At 39.9% G+C, this 20,146-nt stretch overlaps 1 protein-coding gene and 1 pseudogene across 4 annotated transcripts in view; one reads left to right on the top strand and one right to left on the bottom strand.

Annotated features, from left to right (window-relative positions):
- The window catches only part of Zzz3 (zinc finger ZZ-type containing 3), a 62,548-nt gene that overhangs the window by 40,969 nt on the left and 1,433 nt on the right, over nt 1–20,146 (bottom strand). The window lies entirely within an intron of this gene.
- On the top strand, nt 9,793–10,992 carry LOC117707465 (large ribosomal subunit protein eL30 pseudogene; annotated as a pseudogene).

Here is a 20,146-nt window from a genome sequence, read left to right as displayed (position 1 = left end):
AGCTGTTGTAGACTATTGTAATCCAAGTCTCATGTCAGGGTATATGGCTCAAGATGGCTGCAAAGCTGATAGCTGCTTTCTGCTAAAAGTCGGCCCCCAATAGCACAGAGGACTTAGTTCAAAATTTGGTTTCTTTAAAAACCTGATATTATTTAACTATGATTTTTTAAATCCCAGGTGTGGGATAAAAGGCTGCTTTACAGCTGGTGATTAAGATTTGCCTCATGCACTAGCAGTGACATGATTTTTGCCCCTGCAGATAGCTTAAGTCTGGGGTCTTTAAAATGGCAGAGACTTGAGAGGGCCTGGAGAGACTGCGGCTCCTTCTACTGCTCCTGGTTGCTATTGGACAAGAAGCTGGATTTGCCCCAAGGAACTCAACACCCTAATCAGCAGAAAGTAGCTTAAGGACTATGGCCCTCTTTCCCTCTAACCTTCTTTCTTTCTGACCTAGTGTTGGGGGAGAGGGCTGGAAGGGATTAGGGTGGAATAAAGGTACAAGAACTCCGTAAGAAGGAGAACTACACACATTCCCAGGGCACATGCCTGTAGTCCTAAAGCTGGAAGAGACAGGGAGACTAACAGGTCTTGATGGCCTGCAAGCTTAACAAATTGGCAAGGCTCCAGGTTCAGTGAGTGACTCTACCTCAAAAAATTGTTGAAAAACAATTGAAGACACCTCATGCTGACCCACACAGAAATGGGGAGGGGGTGGCATATCATGAGTTCTTAAACATAACCTTAAAATTCTTGATAGGGGCTATACAGGCCTATTCAATTTTGGTATTGTTCAGGCCAATAGTAAAGGGCTTGTCTACCAAGGTCCTAGGTCTGATTTCTAGCATTATACACATACTCACACAAAGCAAACATGCATGCCTGATAAATTATTCTCTTATAGTTATCTTACCATAGACTATACAGTACTAATCTATCAGAATAAGCAGAACATGACTCAAAATAAAAGTGAAGCTGGGTGTATATTAGCTTCTAAATATAACTCCAACACTCAGGAGTCTAATTACATACATAAATCTTATCATCCTGGACACAGTGAAATCTTGTCTCAAAATAACAAAAGGGCTGAGCATGGATGGATATATCGGATTTAGCATGTGAGGAGCCCCGAGGTCAAACCCCAAACCTAAAAAATACTTCTCAAACACAGCTGTGCAAATACTTTTTTTTTTTTTTTTTTTTTTTGGGTTTTTCGGGACAGGGTTTCTCTGTATAGCCTTGGCTGTCCTGGAACTCACTCAGTAGACCAGGCTGGGCTGGAACTCAGAAATCCACCTGCCTCTGCCTCCCAAGTACTGGGATTAAAGGCGTGCTCCACCACTGCCCGGTGTTTTTTGTTTGTTTGTTTTTGTTTTTGGGTTTTTTGAGACCGGGTTTCTCTGTGTAGCCCTGGCTGTCCTGGAACTCACTCTGTAGACCAGGCTGGCCTCGAACTCAGAAATCTGCCTGCCTCTGCCTCCCAAGTGCTGGGATTAAAGTCGTGCACCACCACCGCCCGGTGCAAATACCTCTTAAAAATAAAGTCCTTAATGCTGGGCAGTGGTGGTGTAAGCTTTTAATCCCAGCACTCAGGAGGCAGAGGCAGGCAGATTTCTGAGTCTGAGACTAGAAAACTGTCTCAACAAACAAACAAACATTTTTTAAAATCTATAATTGTTGGTGATCACATAACTAAAAGATACATTCCTGTGATCAGAAGATCGACAAAAACAAAAAAAACAAAAAAAAAAAACAAACAAAAACTAAGTCACCAGGTTCAGTTGTTCAGCTATTGCTTATCAGACAGGAGGATTGCTTGAATCCTGACAAAGTTTTAAGTCTTAATGCTTACTTCATCTATATCACAGAAAGATGCCACAATGCCTGCACAATTCCTACTATAGTAAAGTAAAAAGCTATATAGAAAAACGTAGGTAACCATATATCTATTTTTGTGGATAAAAGAACTGTCAAACCAAGTGTAGTGGCACACCCCTGTAATCTTAGTACTTGAGAGGCAAAGATGGGAGGATAAGAAGTTCAAGGTCATCCTCAGCTATAGCTAGTAGCCTGAGTTCCATGAGATCTTGTCTTTAAAACAAGAGAAAAATGAATGTAAGTAAGCCAAATAACTTCCTAAAAAATAAGGTAATTCAGCTGATCCAAATCTCACACGATCTTCCAGATGCTCTTTGTTTATTCACGTGCATCTCGAAGTTAGGCATTCCACAAAAAATGCTGTATTAACTTCTGAAGCAGATAAAATACTTCTGAGTTACAACAAATATAACATTTTCATTTAAATTCTTTTATTTTAGTAACGACAATTTCTAGGCACTTAAAAACAGCTATTTGTTTCTTAAATGCACAAAATAGAAACAAGCTATGTAAGCCCTGTTCTTAAAGCCTTATTTTATTCGACCCTTGCTACAAAGCTTTGGTTGTTTTCCTGTACTAATAAAATCCATGGGCTATTCAAGCATTCAACAGCAAATCTAAAAACTAATCTTCATTGCAAAGAATTCTCTTCTCTGCTACTTGCCACTGAACACTAGACTACTGTGCTCCCTGGATTACAGGACCTCAGATTCATGACACACGAGAGCCCTTCAAAAAGACTACAGCAACTTTCCCTACAAATTATCAGCTATGGTCATAAAGCAAGGGGATAAGCATGAATACTATTAAAAATAAATTATAAAATCCAGCCTAACCTAACTTGAGTTGCAAGATCCTGCAATATTTTATATTATTAAAGGCTTGGGGGGAGGGAAATCAAATAAAATGCCATACAATAGACTCATTTTTAATACATGATTCTCTATTTGTTCTAAGTAAAAATACTAAGTATGTGTTGTATAACATGATTTTTTTTAAGTAGTCAATTGTAAACATCATTAAAATAATGATCAAAGATGTAAGTACCTTTCCTAGTCATTCTTTCATAGTTACTTCCTATTTTAAAAAAATAAGAAAATTACCATTTGGTAGAAAGCACGACAAAAAACAAAAACATAAACATACAACCAAACAAACAAATCAGAAAGAACCCAAAAACCTATTCTCCCAGTTGTGGTTCAAAGCCACAAGTTAAGGTAGATGCCTTCTAAGGTCCAGAAATATGGCTCAACAGAGAGAGAGAGAAATATGAGATTTTGTAGCAAATGGATGTTTGATTTTCTGTCACTAATAGTCACTTTGCCTAAATTCATTTCTTCATCTGTAAAATGGGACATACCATTTGCCTCTACCTCAGGGAACTACTGAGAAGTCCAGAGAGATTTTATCTGTGGAGTACTTTTGTGTATCTGCTTCTATCCCAGACTCAATCCATCAAGAAACACAGATTCAGTATGTCTAGACATTAGTATATGAAGCTTCATTCCACTTCAGGACATCTCTCAATGCAGGGCTGCTACTGGAATGACGGCCATACTTTTACATCAGCTTCTTCTAAAACTTTATGGTGTTCATAAGCATCCAACTGAGCATGTTACAAATATAAAGACTGTTAGCATTCTGCCTAAGCTCCACTCCACAGTTACCTGGCAACAGCCAGGTAGGCCTGACCCACTATAACAGGGGCTGCTTGTCCCCTCCTCACTTTCTTGCTCCTCTATTGCTCTTTCTCTGCTTTCTTTCTCCCCTCTCTCCCCATTCCCTTTCCCCCTCTCTCCACGTGCTCATGCCCAGCCTTCCCACCCCCCTTTCTCTGCCTCCACACCCTCTTGACTCCCCTCCCCATGCCCTGAATAAACTCTTTTCCATACTATACTGTCATACAGCTGGTCCCTCAGGGGGAAGGGATGCCTGGGCATGGGCCCGCTGAGGCCTCACCACACCTCCATAGAACATATCCCCACTCTTTATCTTTTTACAAACACATCAAAGACTTTCTAAACTACATCCATAGAAATTCATGAAAGAAAGGAGACAACAAAAATCTTTTATCAATACTTTGGGGATTCAGACATAAAATGTCACAACCTGTCCTTTTAAAAAACTCTGCACTACCTTCTTCCTCCTATATAGTTCTCAAATTGTTTCCCATTTCTGTAATAAAATCACCCACAACCATTTTCATCTATAGGCCTTCAACATCAATCAAGTGGATGGCTAGTGTTAAACTGTGAATTTGATCAATTCTAGAATCACCTGGGAAATAGGACTGAGATGTGTGTGGAGGTCATGCAGTGTTAAATGGAGTGGGAACCAAGCTTGGGCTCAGGCTGTGTGAGAGCAGAGAAAGCAGCTGAGCAGCAGCGCACATGAGTTCCCTGCTCTCCGTGTGACTGGAGACATGTCACCAGCTGCTTCAAACTCCTGATGCCTTAACTTCCCCGCTATGATAGATTTCTAACCTAGAATTATAAGCTAAAATAAACTATTTCTCCCTAAAGTTGCTTTAGTCAGACCCTTTTTATCACAGCAACAGGAAAATTAAGACAACTGGTTTAAATCTCGTCCCTTTAAAAGGTAGTCTACAAAAAAATAAAACAAACCCCATGAAATACATATTTGACTACTTCACTCCCCTAAAACTGTTTGCAAATTTACTTTCTTTTATTATGTATATGTGTATCTGTCAGTATGGATATGAGCATGTGATTTCAGGTGCCCATGTAGGCCAAAACTGTTGAGAGTCCCTTAACACTGGAGTTATCATCTCAAACAAAAAAACAAAAAACAAAACAAAAAAACCCTTCTGAGCCATGTCTCTTCCAAGGACTCTTACTGACTTCGGGTCACAGAGTAAACAGAGTAACTATCGGCTGCCACCTGAAACTAGATTTTCTATTTAAATTGATTAGATAAACTAAAAATCTGATTTTAAAAAAAGTATGGAAATTATTGTACACTTTACAAGCAAGACAGACACAACAGGGCAGTGATCAGTAAACAAAGCCACCGCCTGCATCTGCCCTGGACTGTTACCACCGCCTGCATCTGCATCTGCCCTGGCCTGTTACCACCGCCTGCATCCGCCCTGGCCTGTTGTAGAGCAGGGACGTGACAGCAGTACAACGGCTTTCCAGAGGTAAAATCATCAGCAGAGTTTGGGGAGGCTGTGGTAGCTGGAGTCTCCAAAATAAAGCACCAAAGGGAGAGCAATACAAAATGGGGAACAAGAGTGTAGGAAGCCTACACAGGCGCTCCTTCCACCCTGGGCTGAGGACAGGGCTAACCAGAGACCTCCCTGTGGAAGGGCCTCATCTATTATCCTGGGGCAAAGCGTGCACACAGAATGAACACTTTCCCACGCCACATCAAAGGCTACAGGAAGGGAGAGAAAGAGACTGAAGCCTCATCTATGCATTAAGTCCAGACTCTTCTCCCAAATTCCACTTCATACTTTTACATGTAGAGTTGGACATGAAAGTCACAGACCCAATTACTCTACATATGGACCACAAACAGCGGTAGAAATGGTACACGTCAAGTACTGACCAACTAACTTGGACAGCTAAGAGGAAAATAAAATACCAGAAAGTTGGGTAGCCAGTAAGAGATGGCAGTATTCTCAACTTGTAGTACTTCAACCTTATTTTTAAGCTTATTTTAAGCTTCTGGAAGCCCTACATTTTCACCTTTGGAATAAAGATTAGTTTTTAAAATATACTAAGAAAATGAACAAATCAGATCATGAATACTGTTGTTTTCTCTTAAATCCATCTTGTTCTCTGCCATTTCTACTCCCTAAATAACACTAGACATTTAACATCAAATTAGTTTTTGTCCAATTTTGAATTATATATAAGGTCATGTATCACAAATACCAACATTATTTTAATAGGGATACAAACTGTACCTGGCTTTTCCATCTCTACCTAATTCCAGTCTAAATCACTCTAGTAGTTAACTGTCAGTTTGCTTCTGTTCCTGTATTAAAATATCCCGACAAAACTGTTGGGGGGGGGGGGTGGTGCAGAAGGGTGTTGGGGGCCGACTTTTAGCAGAAAGCAGCTATCAGCTTTGCAGCCATCTTGAGCCATATACCCTGACATGAGACTTGGATTACAATAGCCTACAACAGCTGAGAACACTCCGATAATCTTGGTTTAGATACCTTGAGATTAAAGGTGCGTGAGATTAAAGGTGTGGGACTTAAGAGTATGACTTAGAAGTATAGAGATCAGAGTTAGAGACAAGACCTAAGGGCATGATTAAAGGCGTGGCTTAGAAGTAAGACATATAAAATGCAGAGGCAGACAGTAGGATTCAGACATTAGGGAGACTATAGAAGACAGAACCAGACATCAGACTAGAGAGAGAGATTCATACACATCAGACATTAGGTAGAATCTGCCCTCACCCTCGCTCTTGCTGAACCTCGACCCGCAGACCGGAGCAGCAGCTTGGGCCGGGATACAGTGGCCACCCAAACGTGGGTCGGCCCGGGCCTCAACATTTTGCCTGGGCTGCAACATTTATTTTGGCTGCCCCAACTTGGGGCTAGTGTGGACCCCAACAGAAGGGGGAGAGGGTTTGCTTTAACTCTAATTCTAGGTTGCAGTCTATCACAGTGGCAGAAGTCAGAGTAAGAGGAACTTGAAATAGCTAGTCAGATCTAGCCACATGCTTGCTCATGTCAACTCAATTCTCTACTCATACAGCTCAAGACCCCCTACCTAGGGAATAAAGGCCATTCATTTTGAACAGATTTTCCTACAAGACACACACCCCCCCCCCCCAGTCATATCCATAAGACAATCTGATCAAAAACTATCTCTCATGGATAATCTCTTCTAGGTGGCTCTAGATTGTGCCAAGTTGAAAATTAAAGCTAACCACCCACTAACTAAATCGAGATTAGGTAAGTATCAGAATCATCTAATGAAAAAAGGAGAGAAGTTTGTGGTTCCACATGTGTAGAATTTAATCTAAGTGTAATATATTTTTGTAATTTTATAATTTCTATATTTATATAAAGTACAGGTATGTATAAAGAAAAGTGCACAAAGCCATGAAAAGGGGCACATGCCTATAACCCTGGTCCTCATGAGTCTGAGGCAGAATAAGGAGTTCAAGGCCAGTCTAGGTTATATAATGAGATCTCAGAAGTTGTCTAGGGTAGTAGGAACAAGCACAAAAATAGGAAAAGGCATTTAAAATGATGCCAATAAGGTTGAAATCTAGTGGGCAAAGAGTAAAGTATCATAAAATAAGGTTTCAGTTAGTCAGGCACTAAACTAGGAAAGGCTTTCTAGGCTATGGTAGACATCTATTCTATATTTGACACATTTTACTTGTCAAATGTTATTTTGAAGGCTTATTTATTCTATTACAGAATTTTAAAAAACACAATATAATAAACACTTTTCAAATATTATACTGGCTGCTATATGAATTGGAACTCACATCTAACAGGAAAGGAACAATACATATATTACTGAAGAAATAGTAAGTTTAGAAAAAAAGCATGATTCAATATATTTTTGGTCATGATTCAATTTATCACTCATTTATATCCATTCAATAAATATTAACTGGGACCAGCTGTATTCTCTGCAGTGTTTTGGGCTTTGCAAATGTAAAAGGCAAAAACATCTCATGCTTTCACAACTCTTTCCATCATATAAGCAAACAAGTTCTATACTATCAGATACTTCTGTTAGATATTGTGTATGTTATAATGTCATAAACTGAATAAAAATGTGTTGTTCTGGTTTGAGACAGGATCTCTCTACAAATAACAATATAGCAAGAAATGACTGAAGAAAAATAATGTACCAAGGAGGAACCCTCTAATGATTCAACTGAATCTGCAACCATGCAGAGTTTGCTGGGCCACAGTAAGAACTGGGGACACTGGGAGACTTCTGATTAAGAGAACAGAAACAGGGTTCAACATTTTAAAGTGATCATTCAGACTGTGATCTGAAAAACGAACTGTACACATCAAAAAGGAGAAAAAAAGAAGGTGGCTTTAGAAGGTCATTACTACCAGAGGAGAAATAATGGCCAAGTAATCAGTGGGAGAAACAAGAAATTACACACTTCAATTTATATTTCAAAGGAAATCCTAATAGAACCAACTTAGGCACTGGGTATGTTAAGAGCAAATCCAAGACTGTAAACTAACTATCCTGCCTGGGCAATGTGAGTGTTCTTTTAGGGCCTGCTCTTACAACTCTACTGTAATTTCATTACTGAAGGTTCCCCTAAGACTAAATGAACTTTTAAATATAGCAAACTGTCTGCCAGTATCAACACAAACTCCAAATTGTATTAAAACTCCAAGTCCCACCTTCCTTTCCAGCTCTAATACCTATTTGGTCCCATTTTCATAAGTATGTGAATGTTTGCATTACAAAACATCCTCTATTTCACACTAAGCCCCTAGGATATAACCACTTGGGAGAAAAGCTGACTTTCTATACAATGTGTGGGTACTAACATGCCAAGTTGGCTGCTTCCACATGGAGTCTAGGGATTAAACTCCAATGTCAAACTTGGAACAGCCTGTTGGTTAACCCATCTCCCCAGCCCAAAGTAACTTTCACTCTTTTTTCCAGCCACCCAACCTCCTCAACACCACACTCAAGCTAACTTTATACATGTTAGATGATGTGCACTTCATTATGACATCTGACAAAAAGTGAACTACTTTTCCAGCTTGAGACAGGGTCTCCCTAGGTAACCCAGGCTGTCATCAAACTTACTCTTCTTTCTTGATCTCCTGAACAACAGATAGGGTTACAGGCATGTTCCACCATGTCCAGCTTCTGAAGAAAACAGATTTCCTTTCTTTCAAAGATCAGTTCTCCTGAGCTAAACCTTCTTCAGGCTATCAATGACTTTGTCACCATTTTTTTTTCTTTTTTCTTTTTTTTCTTTTTCTTTTTTCTTTTGGTATTTCTCAAGTGTCTTTAGGCTCCTTGGAGAGGGCTTTACCTTTAAACACACTTAGACTGTTAGTGAGAATGTGAAGAGTCTTTCACATTCTTTTAATTGTATTAAAAGGACTTGTGGCTGTTTCTACCAACATATATGTGAGCCTGCACTGATACAACAGCTTCAGACCTCTTCTCCACAATAGTAAAGTCTGTGTATCTAATGACATCAGCACTTTGAGCTCTTAGAAGCTGAGACAAAGCCTGTTCTAAGGGTCCTACGTAACCTTTTCCAGCTCACCACTGCCAATTCACCAGCCAACGTCTCCAACCTCAAGCAAACTATCCTCAGCCCTCCAGGCTTTTAATATTTCTCACTCCAATTTATCCTGGATGGGTTATTTCTGTAGTTTTCTCACATTAAATGCCTTATCTAGGCAAATCTCATTCTATTCTTTTTCTATTTTATAATAGCAAATATTACCGTTTCCTGCCAGTTGAGATGCCTCAGCAGAAAAAGGTGCTTGCCTGCACCTACTGGCAGGGGGAAACTAGCTGTCTTGTGACTTCCACACACAAACTATCTCACCCACTATACTCTCACAAAATTTTTTAAATAAGTCTTTATTATACATATGCATTCTAGATCTCATTTAACATACATCACAATTACTATGAGAATTCCTAGTTTACTGCTGAGTCACACTGAGTTAACTTGACAAGGTTCAAGATCAGAGAGCACGTAACACAAGAGATGACTTATGTTGTCGGGCTGGAGACTTTAGTCTGAGTTCACTCAGTCTCTCAAACACCAGGTAAACAAAGCCCTCTACCACTTACCTACAGGCTTCCCTCCTCAGATGATGTCCTAGCCTTCAATTGTACCCCATATCACTTTCTCTAGCAAGCTTTCTTAAGGTTAGGTTTTCTCCCTTACCATGATCCTGCTTCCTCCGGAGTCATGCTATGGTACCTCCTCCTCAGATTCCTTTTGGAAAGCTCAATGAAAGAAGACACAGGGTCTCCCACCACTCCAAATACCCCTGTATCAACCAACACATGAACTGCAGCAGCTTAACACATTAGACGGGAATTGGAAGATGTCTGTCATCCTAGCATTCCTGAAGCTGACACAGGATTTGCTAAGAGTTAGAGGGCAGCCTAGTCTAATGTATAGTGTTCGAGAGATCCTGTCTCAAAAAGTAAAGACTGGTGAGGCAGCTCAGTGAGTGAGGCCATCAAGCCTGATACCCTCAGTTTGATTCTTGGGACATAAATGGTGAAAAGAAAGAACATGTACCATGGCACATATGGTATTTGCCCACCTGCACATGTATGTGTGTGTGCACATACAATTAAATAGATTTTTAAAAAGGGAACACTTGTAACCTGCACTTCCTAAGACCATGAATCATCTCATATACTGTACACACTGCCCTCCACGTTCTGAGTATTTTTGTCTTAGTGGTGAGAAAGCTGAAATAGTTTGTGTAATGGCTCAGTGCCAGTTGGTATTAAAGCAGAAAGGTAAGCCCAGGAAAGCTTGTAACAGACAGATGGACAGACAAGTTAAGAGAATGGGCTTAGTAAAATTTAATTGAGCTGCTTAGAAGCCTTTTAAATTCCCATCCAGTGTTATGTGCAGCAAGCTGGGATAAGAGGTTGACTTATGGCTAGTTATTGCAACCATGTTAACCTCTACCTTCAAAAATTTTAGAATATGATTTGGAAGACAACAAAAATGGGACAAAGTTATAATAATTAAATAGAAGACATGCAGCACCACACCTCACCTAACAAAGTTACAGCTTCTTTAGGTCACTCACAAAGAAGATGAAAAAGTCTCTGGAGTTGATCAACTCTAGGCTCCAGTTTGTTATGAAAAGTGGAAAGGACATGCTGGGGTACAAACAGACTCTAAAGATGATCAGACAGTCAAAGCAAAGTTGGTTATCCTCGCCAACAACTGCCAGCTTTGAGAAAATCCAAAATAGAACACTATGCCATGTTGGCTAAAACTGGTGTTCATCACTACAGTAGCAATAATATTGAACTGGGCACAGTATGTGGAAAATACCACATAGTATGCACACTGGCTAGCACTGACCCAGGTGATTCTGATATTATTAGAAGCATGCCAGAACAGACTGATGAGAAGTAACCCAAGTTTTCCTTTAATAAAACTTTGCCAGAGCTCCTTTTGGAAAAAAGAAAAAAAAGAGTATGTTGTCATTTCAGTAACACCGCATGCTGAGGGCTATCCATCAGTACTGACAGCTTATACTAGTCAGTATATTCAGTGCCTATCTTTTCCCTCAACTTCCTGAAACCTGTTTTTCTGAGAACTACTAAAACTTGCAAGCTGACACAGCCACTCCTTATTAAATGAAACATTCAGTTTATAGCTGCAAGTGGTTTTGGAAAAACATGAGCTTTGGAGTAACACATCACTGTGTGACAAACTCCAAACATCCATGTCTACAGCAGTAAGAACCAGCAGTACTCACAAGTCTGTTGTACAAATTCCAACTAGAATACACTAAATTTATTTATAAAGAAACTACAGCTTTGAGATATAGGAATTTGCTTAAACATGCAGAGCTAGAGTCAGAATTTAAATTCAGGTCTCAAACCCAAGTTTTTTATACTATAGCACCCAAAACCATAACTATAAAAAGGGAAGCGTGCCCACACGCAGGTGTTCCAATCATGGCCAATTCCAAATTCTTCAGTGGTCAAAACCCATGCTACATCAGCAGCTCTCTTAAACTTAAAAAACAAACAAACAATCAAACAATCCTTTATTTGGGCTGAAGAGATGTCTCTGCAGTATAAGAGTACTAGCTGTTCTTTCAGAACACCCACATGCAGCTCATAACCATCTGTAAATTCAGACCCAGAAGATACCTTCTTCTGGACTCTGCAAGCATTATATGCAAGTGATGCACAGACATACATGCAAGCAAAACAAACAAACACACACACACACACACACACACACACACACACACACACACAATGAATAAAGCGAAAAATACTATTTTTCAAAAGCTTATTCTATGCATGAGTGTTATGAGTGTTTGGCCTGTTACCTGCACAGGTCAAAAGATGGTGGGTGCCAGACCCCCTTGGAACTCTGGTTAGGGATGATGGTGAGCTCCCATGTGGATGGTAGCTAAAAATTGAACCCAGGTGTTCAACCCTGGTGCAAGAACAACATCCGAGTCACTCTCCAGTCTCCATTCTTTTCAACTTTTACATTACCAGCAAAACCAAAAACATAGCTAAAGCTACGAGAATGTTTATCAGTTGTATATTGTTTATTTAATCCACAAACTAAATCCTAAAATTATGCCAAACATATTGTTCAGATACTTCAGTGTTAAGGAGCCCCTTGCACTGAAGCATGACAGAAAACTGGGAAAGTATGGGAGCATAGGAAAAAAAGGAGTCCATCATCCCAGATTCTGACTGGAGTTTCTCAGTAACTTAAGGAAGCAACTCCAGCACAGTTAACATTTGCTATAAAGACCTGTCAACACAGCTTCCATATACAAATATTTTACATTAAAACAGAAATGACCTAAGTTTAACACCAAAACATACAGGGCCTTGGGCAAGGCCTCACTCCTTTCTCTAGACTGGGCCAGAGACTCTCAAAGAGAACAGTTTACAATAGGGGCTGGAGAGAGATTAGTAGTTAAGGATACTGACTGCTCTTCCAGAGGACCTGGGTTCAATTCCCAGTACCCACATGGTATCTCATAACATTCTGTAACTCCAGTTACGGGGAATCTGATATTCCCTTTGGCTTCCAAGGGCACTAGGTATTCATACACATAAAACAAAACTAATTAAGAAAAAACTATTGGGCGGTGGTGGCGCATGCCTTTAATCCCAGCACTTTAATCCCAGCAGAGGCAGGCGGATTTCTGAGTTCGAGGCCAGCCTGGTCTACAGAGTTCCAGGACAGTCAGGACTACACCTGGCTTGAAAAACCAAAAAAAACTATTAACAGTAAAGATATCCTACTTTCCCATTACCCCATGGGACTAGACTTCTAGTTTAACAATTATAATCCTACTAGGTGCCTTCAAGGGCAAACTAGTGATAAGATAGTAACTTTCAATTCAACCAAAATCCTACAAAACCCAGGGACTCATTAGGAGAAGCCCACACCCATGTGCTCCACACCCCAGTGTACCTTGCTATCGTCTGGGCACCTCTTTTTGGCCTATCTCTCATGCTGAAGCCTGTGTTAAAATATCTTTAGTCAAATTTACAACTGTTTCATTAGACAGCTAGTCCTGAAATTCTTTTCAGTGTCAAAACCACAAATCATGGTTCAGTGTTAATCATGGTATTTTAAGGAAGCTCCTCAGGGTGCTAAAGATAATAGTGGGGAATTAATTGTTCCTGTATGTCCACCCCTAAACACGGACAGCACAGCCATAAAAACCCAGGAGTTAAAAGATGTAAAAAGTCAGGTATGGCAGGGGTCCACAACAAAGTTCTGTCACCTCAGCATGGTATACGGATGGCTAACAAGGAACACCCTAACCTTGAGGTTAGTCTGGGTGCCTAGAGATATCTTGTCTCAAAAAGCAAAACCACAAAACTCAAGCCAAGCAGGATGCAGTGGTACACACTATGATCCAGCATTTGGTCGTTTGGGGCAGAAGGATTTTCTGCTCAGAATCATCTGGGATTATCTAATGAAATCCTATCTCAAAAACAAAGTAAAGCAAAACAACCTTTTAAGTGATTTATGAAGCATAGTAAACCATGAGAACATGTGCCTTAATAGTTACAAATTAATCAAAACTTTTTTGGTCAAAGGCAGCTAACAGAAAAGTATGCAAGTAGCTAAGGTCAGGCTGGAAAAGGCTCTGACTAGTTCAACAACACTAGCATTTGTGGGCCAAGGATCATTTGGAATCTCAACATTTGAGAGTTGGAGGCAGAAGGATCAGGAGTTCAAAATTATCCTGAGCTACATAATGAGTCTGAGGCCATCCTGGGCTACATGAGACACAGAGAGACACACAGACACAGACAGACAGACAGACAGACAGACAGACACACACACACACACACACACACACACACACACACACAAATCTGCCCCTGCAAAAGGCATTTATTGACTAAGTATAGCTGAATAGAAGAATATTTGCTCAAGGCCCAGGGTTTCATCACTAGCAACACACAAGCACAGCCATTTATCAAGATTGATAAATAACAAGTCACTCTGTCTTCCATTATCCATAACATAATGTTCTCCTAAATGTTTCATCAAAAACAGACAGAGCTGGAGAGATCAGAAGTTAAAGAATGCTTAAAGTAAGTGCAAACCACAGTAACAAATCCTTCACAATGACTTTAAAATTACAAAAGCAAAGTGGTAGGAGAATGTAAAGGAGTAACTTTTGCTAAGGAAGTTGATTTATATCATGCAGCCGGAAAGAGATACCAACTAGGTAAGGGTTTCTGGTAATTCATATTTGTATAGCAGTTTACAATGTGACTCTATAATCTGCACACTCCTAGATAAACATTTGAATGCAGAACAGCTTTAATTGAAATTATGACTTTTCTTAGTGGAATCTCTCAACAGACTTTATCATAACTGAAGATTCTATAAGCAACTCCCAAACTGGTACAGGAATCGCTAGTACCTGAGGAATTCCAATAATGTAAGGCAAGCTACCAAATAATGAAGAGGCACTAACTAGTCAGGAATGCTAGACTCAAACCTTCAAAACCAAATTAAGTTGGGGGAGGAGCTGAGGTACTGCTGTAAGGTGTAAATGACCAAAACTAATGCTATGCAGCTTACTTAAATGACAGTAAAGTAAATATACTCTACCAGTTCAAATGCAGCTTTTCTTTGACAGCCCTTATACTTCTTGGCCCTCATACTTCTTGAAAATTGTGAAAAACATCTGAGTTAGTATAGCGATCCCTATACTTTCTCAGGCTACAAATGAAGTGAAGATAAAACAGATGAATCTCACAATGTTGAATAAAAAAAAAGCCAAACACAATAAAGCACATTAAAATATTCTATGCTAAGAAGCAAATAAGATCCCCTGTCCTGGGGTTGCCCTGGGCTAAAGGAAGAATAATTAATAGCTAGGAGGAGGGTAGGCTTCTCAGTGATAGATACAGTGTGCTCATCTATGCAAATCCACTCTGCTGTGCATTTGTGAAAGCTTTACTTACAGTATTTACACGTTTAAAAAAATCATGGCAGGGAAAAAAATTCTCCCCCAAGCAAAGAAGCATTACTACAAAAACAACACAAGTTTACATTTGGTGGGAATAATTGGAGTAAAAACTCTATGTGTATTAAGTGCATGGGAGAAAGACTATGTGGTAGAGCATTGACCTAGCATGTGGGAGACCTGGTGGGTGGGAAGATGATAGGAATGGAATAAAGGTTAGAAAAGTCAGTACAGAAAAGTATTAAAGTGGATGCACAGGCTCCTAATCCTAGCACTTAGGGAGAGGATGCAGGAGGTTCAAGAATTTAAGACCAATCTTATAGGGCATGTAGCCTGGAGTACAGGAGAAACTGTCTAAAAAGAGTGAGGAACAGTGCGCATGTATGTGTTGGAGATGGGTTGAATAAAAAGAAATAGCATGGCTGCTCTTAGGTATGATGGAGAAAAAAAATTATTATAGATAAAAGGGAGAGCATAGTCCAGAGTGAACATGACCCTGAGCTGGGCCAGTGAGGAGTTGGAGGAGGGCAGGAGAAGTCAGAAGACCAGGAGACCAAGAGGGTAAAGGGTATACAAAAGGATGGATAACCAAAATGACTAGATTCTATCAGAAAGTGCAGCTGGGGAAGGGCTGAAGAAGTTTTGGGTGTGGGGCAGGGTATGACAGCCACACTGGATAGGGACAGAAGGATGCTGGAAGAACATGAAGGACAGGGTCTACTTTGATGTGTTAAATAGTCACCTCAGCTTGCCATTTGTCCTGGGTTTCTGAGACCTAACAGGGAGGTAATCACAAAGTTCTTAAAGAGATATTAATAAGGTAATTTCACAAAATTTTTCTAAGAAAATAATCTTGACAACACAGCCCTATGAAGGAACCCAAAGCATTATTTCCACTTCATTTATGAAATATGTAAACTGGATTTCTAACTGATAAGTTAGAAGAAAAGCAAAATTAGGCTAGGAAATTTAGCTGAATGGCAGGTACAATGCTAGTGCGTACAAGGTACAAAGGTTGATCCTCAGTACAAAAAGAAAAGGAAGGGGAGGAGGGAAAAATAAAGAGGAATATAACAGGGTCTATTTATTGATCTTCTAATCAACTAGAAGACAATTGGTTGGACCATTAAGTCTAACAATTCGAAATCAAACTGAAACCTACCTGGTAGGATGGCCAACTGCCCCCTAGATGTCCTTAAGGCCTCTCTCTTGCCGGGTAGTGGTGGTGCACGCCTTTAATCCCAGCACTTGGGAGGCAGAGGCAGGCGGATTTTTGAGTTCGAGGCCAGCCTGGTCTACAGAGTGAGTTCCAGGGCTACACAGAGAAACCCGGGGGGGGGGGGGGGGGGAAGAGAAAAAAAAAAAAGCCTTTCTCTCATGAAGTGATGTGTGAGACTACTTGGGTTACCAATGATTTTGAAGACCCAGAATATCTACTATGTTACAAATGACTGAGTTCCCTGTTGCTCAATAAATGTTTTGTTTGATGAAGAACTGTAGTGTTTAAAAACACCAAGCTTAAAAAAAGAAAAGACACAGGGCTACAGAAAAACCTTATAAAGCCAAAATAAGGCAAGACATTGTGGGACATATCAACAGACCCATCTCTTAGGTGGTGGAGGAAAAAGAGCCTCCTGTGGAGGCTCTGCCTCAAAATGCAGAAGGGCGGGAAGAGGCAAAAACTGGAACTATGTATTTTCCAGTAGTAATGCTTCCCTAGTATGACTGAGGTCCTAGGTTCAAGTCCCAGTGCTACACAAAGGGAGGAGGAGGACTAAATAACTATCTGAAAAGATAGAAATTATTATGTAATACCACTGGAAGAAAGTAAAACCAACAGCAAGATAAAAAGTGCAGTGTCAAACAAAAATGCAAAGACAGCCAGTTTCAAGACCCACACACACCTTTGGGACTTTGCAAAGTAGACTGATACACACACATTTTTCTAGTATGACAGTGGTTATTGACAGGTTATTTCTCAGCTGGTGAAATGAGCCAATCTGAGTCAGATTAGATTATATTAAAGGCAGGTTTATTGGGAAGCTGCTTTTAGGCAGACGAGTTCCCTGGCCCCAAGGACTGAGGCCAGGGAACTTGCCATAGGGACAATGGGACAGGGAGAGAGAAAGGCAGAAAGGATGTACTCATAGAGAGAAGAGAAGATACCAAAATGTCTGGATTATAGGAGCCTCCAGGGGAAGGGCGGCGAAGCCCCTGGGCTGGAAAATTCAAGGTTGGGAGCAGGGTATGCTGGGTAGGGAGTAAGGGATGCTGGGAGGTCCTGGAGGCCAGGTCAGCTTTGGTATGTAAAATATGCACTTTCATCTCTTGTCCAGGGGTCTGAAACTAAACAGCTACCAGTTTTAATTACAGAAAATTATACAAAAATGTATCAGAATTATACTAAATGCTGCCAAAAACATCATTATAACACTCAATTGTTACTTACAGTTTAACACCAAACTGAACTTTTACTTGAAATTAGTTTTCTTTTTAAAGCACCTGCAACACATTTTCATTGATATTTTACTGATTTTATTGATATTATAATCTGTATGAAGCAGAACACTTTTTTCTTCTTCCTTAAAATTTTCTCAACCTCAAAATAAGTTACTTAATTAAATTACCAATAGGGTAATTTACGAAACTCACCACCAAAAACAGTTTGTATAACAGAAGTTCTTTTGTTGTTGTTTTTGAGGACTGGTTTCTCTGTGGAGTTGTCCGTGAACTCTGTAGACAAGGTTGGCCTCAAATACAGATTCACCTCTCTGACTCCCAAATGCTGTGTTTAAACTTCTGCACCACCACACCACGTCTATAGGAGTTTTCTTATTCTCTCACACAAGAGACCAATCATTATTATGCTAAAGTTAGGTGAATAGCTTTGCAAAAAACAATTGCAAAAGTGTGACTTCCAAATACATTGCTGACTTTTCTTTTTTTCTTCTAGGCGTATGAGAATGGGTTTCACTCATTACCCAGGATGGCTTTGAACTCACTGTGTAATCATTGAAGCTGGTCTCAAACTCACTCCTTCCTCACTCTCTTGGATGCTGGGTTTAAAAGCATAAACCACCATATCCAGCTCAATAGTTTATGAAGTAATCCACAAAATTTTACTCACCTGCTGACCTATTTTACAAGTGATACCTAATGTAATTTGAAGGTGACCTATACAACTGTCTAAGAGACATTTAAGAGTTGGGAATAGTGGTACACTCTGTATTCACAACCCTTTAAAGTCAGAGTTGGAAAATACTGCCAGGAGTTCAAAGGCAACACAGTCTGCACACAGATGCCAAGCTAGCCAGGGCTATACCATAAGAACCTGTCCATAAATAAATACAACCCCCAAAGAACAACTAGTCTCTAGTACTCTTCCTAACTGTCAATTCAAGGCCAATGGGCTTGCCTACTCTGCCCTGTCTGCATCCCTAACTTTCTCTAGCATGTACAGCTCCACTTCACTATCAACCTATACTCCTTTCATCTTCTCCACACTGTAACTCTCAACAAGTCTGTTCCTCAATATTCTTACCTGCACTAGACTAATTTACAAAACAAACAAGAAGGCCACTTGAGTCATGTACAATTACTTTTTACTGCAGCTCATCTACTAAATATAGGCGTAGTGAATGCCTGCTGTCTCAGAATTCCAGAGGTTCATTAAGTTCAGTATAGCATGAGCTACATTACCGAGTTTTTAAAAAATTTTTTAAATAGAACTCTATCACTGCTACATTTTTTTCAGAAGAGTAATGACAAAAATGATACTTAATGCTTCTAATTTAAGCAGATGTTTGTATTAACTACTGAGATCTATCATTCTAGTGACTTGATTAAACTGCTGTTACTCTGAGGGGCTAGAAGAGAGTTCAACAGTTAAGAGCACTTACTGCTCTTCCAGAAGATCCTTTGGTTCCAAGCCAGTGCACAATCACCTGAAACTCCAGGGACTGCTGACAATCTTTTTCTGACCCTCAAGGCCTCCTTGACCACACACTGGGGCACATACACATAAGCATCTTTTTAAAACTTAGGACAGCCGGGTGGTGGTGGCGCACGCCTTTAATCCCAGCAGAGACAGGCGGATTTCTGAGTTCGAGGCCAGCCTGGTCTACAAAGTGAGTTCTAGGACAGCCAGGACTACACAGAGAAACCCTGTCTCGAAAAACAAAACAAAACAAAACAAAACAAAAAAAAAAAAAAAAACTTAGGACAAAAATTTTAAAGAACTAGCATTCATAAACATGTTTTTAGTTTAGAATATATAATATACAACTACATAAGTATTAAAAATTATAAAATTCAAGTGATGTTTCCTTAAACCTTTGTTTTAAAAGAACTTTGTGTGCAAAGCTACCAGCACCCTAGAACATTAACAGTACAAAACAAACAAAACAAGCTCTATTATTGGAGATATTACTTTTAGTACATACCACCACTTGAGTCCTGACATCAGATTTCACACTATATAATTTTATCTAGTGGATAATTTGCTGTTTGCAAATGCTGTAAAAGTTTATTACAATATCAGCTCTCCAACTTAGCCCTGACAACGGAAGACAGCATGGACCACAACATGATCAGTTTCAGGTTAGGAAACAGGGAAGTTTGTAAAATAGAACCAAGAGCATTTTACTCTACTTTTTGTATGTAGTAACTACACTTTTGTAGTTTAAAAGAGATAGATGGCTTAGTGGTTAAGAGTGCTTGCTCTCTGTCTTGAGGTCCAAAGTTCAGATCCCCATACTCTGAGCCGCTTACAAACTCCTGTAATACCAGATCCTAGGGACCAGACCCCTCTTCTGGCCCACACAGCCAGCCATGCACATACGACAACCAAGATGCACAGGCACAGACATAAATGATAAAATACTTAAAATGGCATGCACTGGCTGTAACGGCAAATGCCAGTAATCTGGGCCTACTTAGTCAGTTCTAGAGTATCCCGGGATACAGATGTATGCCCTTCTCAGGGGGGGGAGGGAATAGGATAACTATCATTGAATTATCTAGTTTCCCAATTGTGTGACTTCCATACTTCTGAATACAAAGAAATGAAAACGAATATGGTAAACTGAC

The sequence above is a fragment of the Arvicanthis niloticus genome, chromosome 4, assembly GCF_011762505.2.
Source record: "Arvicanthis niloticus isolate mArvNil1 chromosome 4, mArvNil1.pat.X, whole genome shotgun sequence".
Classification (NCBI taxonomy): Eukaryota; Metazoa; Chordata; class Mammalia; order Rodentia; family Muridae; genus Arvicanthis; species Arvicanthis niloticus.
The sequence above is the reverse complement of the archived record's forward strand: the minus strand, read 5'-3'. Positions and strand labels throughout refer to the sequence as shown.